This window comes from Macaca thibetana, chromosome 15, assembly GCF_024542745.1.
Source record: "Macaca thibetana thibetana isolate TM-01 chromosome 15, ASM2454274v1, whole genome shotgun sequence".
Lineage (NCBI taxonomy): Eukaryota > Metazoa > Chordata > Mammalia > Primates > Cercopithecidae > Macaca > Macaca thibetana.
In genome coordinates, this window is record NC_065592.1 from 98,507,871 (window position 1) to 98,511,760 (window position 3,890).

The 3,890-nt window shown below is 42.3% G+C and overlaps 1 pseudogene; it reads right to left on the bottom strand.

The window, feature by feature from the left end:
- Positions 1-1,329: 1,329 nt before the first annotated feature.
- Positions 1,330-2,070, bottom strand: LOC126937499 (40S ribosomal protein S6-like; annotated as a pseudogene).
- Between the last annotated feature and the right edge of the window lie 1,820 nt (positions 2,071-3,890).

A 3,890-nucleotide genomic window follows, 5' to 3' on the forward strand; every position in this document is an offset into this window, starting at 1 on the left:
TTGAGATGGAGTCTTGCTCTGTCACCTAGGCTAGAGTGCAGTGGCATAATCTCGGTTCACTGCAACCTCTGCCTCCCGGGTTCAAGCAATTCTCCTGCCTCAGCCTCCCAAGTAGCTGGAATTACCAGCACCTGCCACTATACCTGGCTAAATTTTTTGTGTATATTTTTAGTAGAGATGGGGTTTCACCGTGTTAGCCAGGCTGGTCTCGAACTCCTAACCTCGTGATCCGCCTGCAACAAACTCCAAAGTGAGGGATTATAGGTGTTAGCCACTGTGTGCAGCCAAGTTTTGATATGTTGCCTGCCTGCCTGCCTGCCTTCCTTCCTTCATTCCTCTCTCTCTCTCCCTCCCTCCCTCCCTCCCTCTCTCTCTTTCTTTCTTTCTTTCTCCTTCTTTCTTTCCTTTCTTTTCCTTCCTTCTTTCCCTTTCCTTCCCCTTCCTTCCCCTTCCCCTTCCTCCCTTCCTCCCTTTCTCTCTCTCTCTCTTTCTTTCTTTCTTTCTTTCTTTCTTTCTTTCTTTCTTTCTTTCTTTCTTTCTTTCTTCCTTCCTTCCTTCCTTCCTTCCTTCCTTCCTTCCTTCCTTCCTTCCTTCCTTCCTTCTCCTTCCTTTCTCTCTTTCTTTTCTTCTTTCTTTCTTCTTTCTTTCTTTCTTTCTTTCTTTCTTTCTTTCTTTCTTTCTTTCTTTCTTTCTTTTTCTTTCCTTCCTTCCTTCCTTCCTTCCTTCCTTCCTTCCTTCCTTTCTCTCTCTCTTTCTCTCTTTCTTTCTTTCTTTCTTTTCTTTCTTTTCTTTCTTTCTTTCTTTCTTTCTTTCTTTCTTTCGTTTTTGACTTGAAAAGCTTTGTTAAAGCAAATTTGCACCAGTTTACAAAACTTCCTGAAGTATGTTAACATACTATCTACTAAAACAATGCCTTAAAAGTTAGCTTTTCTAAAAAAACACATGTTCATTTTCACAAGGGCAATTTCATGTATTAAACTGTGTTTAGTGTTTTAAAAGAGTGATATTCCTCAAAATAAACTATGTAAAAAAGATTAATAGTCCTTCTCATTTATTTCCCCTAAGTTCCATGCCGTTCTGAAGAGGTGGATGTCTTATGCTCAGAATCCCTTCCTGAGCCACCCATCCCCTCAAAAGAATCCCTTTATCATGAACTTGTGTTCTGCTACCACACAATAGTCAATCTGATTTTATCCATGACTGGATTACTATATACATATCCCCATTTTCTATGACCTAACTTTCCCTCTCTTCATTTATGTAGTTTTCTATCGTCAATGAAAAGTCAAGAGAGATGTGAGTCTGATCTTATTTGTTACTCAAAAAATCTTATTTCTGACTGGATTCAGACTTGGAAGCAGAAGCTCACAGCCAGGAAAGTCTGAGTCTCTTGGCAGTTTGTTCCTGGGGCTTCTCTTTAGCCTCCTTCGTGCTCTTGGACAAAAGTTTAGCGTATTCTGCAGCCTCTTCCTTATTTTTCTTAGTACGCTGCTTCTTCAGAGCAATACACCACCGTTTGTGCTGCAGGACACATGGAGCAACAAGATGCTGAATCTTGGGTGCTTTAGTCTGAGGTTTCTCACTTTCTTTGTTTAAGGGCTTTCTTACAAGATACTGGCAGACATCATTTTCTTTAGAGAGATGGAAAAGTTTGAGGATTCTGCTAGCTCTTTTGAGCCCCAGGTGACGAGGCACCATAGTATCAGTCAGTCCAGGAATATCTTTCTCTCCTTTTTTTTACAATAACCAAGTTGAGAATGCTCAGATTGGCATCCACAATGCAACCACAAACTGATTTTCTTTCTTTCTTTCTCCAGTTCTCCTTGGTCTGTAACAGGACCTTACTCAGTAGCAGGTGGACACGGCCATGGGTCATGACACCCTCCTTCATGAGGAAACCTTGTTTGTCATTGCCACCACTGATGTGGACCACATAACCCTTCCATTCTTCACCCAGAGAGTCAGCAGCAACTTCTGTGGCCATAGGCTTCTCATAAAAAGTATGAAGTTTGCGTTCTCTTCAGTGAGTTTCTGGCAGTCAGTGACTGGGAAGGAGATGCTCAGCTTCATCTTGAAGCAGCTGAATGCCTCTGAGGGTCCATGGAAAAGAGTGATATGTTGTGTTTCCAGTTTTATTTGCTTCAAGGAATTTTTTTTGATTTCCTGGTTAATTTCTTCTTCAACCCACTGGCCATTTGGGAGCATGTGGCTTAATTTTCATATATTTGTATAGTTTTAAATGTTCCCTTTGTGGTTGATGCCTAGTTTTATTACACTGTGGTCAGATAAGATACCTGATATGATTTTTTTTTTTTTTGACACAGAGTCTTACTCTGTCACCCAGTGTTGGGAACAGGCCCCCAAATCTGGCTATAAACTGCCCCCAAAACTGGCCATAAACAAAATCTCTGCAGCACTGTGGCATGTTTGTGATGGCCATGATGCCCACGCTGAAGGTTGTGGGTTTCCCGAAATGAGGGCAAGGAACACCTGGTCCACCCAGGGTGGAAAACCACTTAAGGTGTTCCTAAGCCACAAACAATAGCATGAGCGATCTGTGCCTTAAGGACAGGTTCCTGCTGCAGATAACTAGCCAGACTCATCCCTTTGTTTTGGCCTATCCATTTGTTTCCCATTTTAGTTAATCTATAATCTATAGAAACAATGCTTATCACTGGCTTGCTGTCAATAAATATGTGGATAAAGCTCTGTTTGTGGCTCTTAGCTCTGAAGGCTGTCAGCCCCCTGATTTCCCACTCCACACCCTATATTTCTGCGTGTGTGTCTTTAATTCCTCTAGCGTCGCTGAGTTAGGGTCTCCACAACTGAGCTGGTCTCTGCACCCAGGCTGCAGTGCAGTGGCATGATTTTGGCTCACTGAAACCTCTGCCTCTGGGGTTCAAGCAATTCTCCTGCCTCAGCCTCCTGAATAGCTGGGATTGCAGGTGTATGCCACCACGCCCAGCTAATGTTTGTATTTTTTAGTAGAGATCGGATTTCACCATGTTGGCCAGGCTGGTCTTGAACTCCCTCCTGACCTCAAGTGATCTGCCCACCTGGGCCTCCCAAAGTACTGGGATTATAGGTGTGAGCCACTGCACCTAGCTTTTATATGATTTTGTTGTTGTTGTTCTTTGAGACAGAGTTTCACTCTGTCACCCAGGCTGGAGTGCAGTGGCCCGATCTTGGCTCACCGCAACCTCCAACCTCCCGAGTTGAAGCAATTCTCCTGCCTCAGCCTTCCTAGAAGCTGAGATTACAGGTGCCTGCCATCATGCCTGGCTAATTTTTGAATTTTTAGTAGAGACACGACTTCCCCGTGTTGGCCAGGCTGGTCTTGAACTCCTGACCTCAAGTAATCCACCTGCCTTGGCCTCCGAAAGTGCTGGGATTACAGGTGTGAGCCACCACACCTGGCCCAGCGTTGATATGATTTTGATTACAATTTTTTAAAAGACTTTTTTGTTTGTTTCATGTCGTAACATATGGTTAATCCTGGAGAATGTTCCATGTGCTAATAAGAATGTGTATTCTACAGCTGTTGAGTAAAATGTACTGTAAATGTCTCTCAGGTGCATTTGGTCTGTGGCGCTGTTTAAATCTGATGCTTCTTTGTTGATTTTCTGTCTAGATGATCTTTCCAATGCTAAGTGTGGGATGTTGAGGTCCTCAACTATTATTGCATTACAGTCTATCTCTCTCTTTAAATCTAATAATATTTCCCTTATATATCTGGGTGCTCCAGTGTTGGGTGTATGTATATTTAAAATTGTCATATTATTATGCTGAATTGATGTTTCTATTATTATCTAATGGTCATCTTTGTTTCTTCTTACAACTTTTAACTTTAAGTCTATGTTGTCTGATATAAATGTAGCTACTCTTGCTCA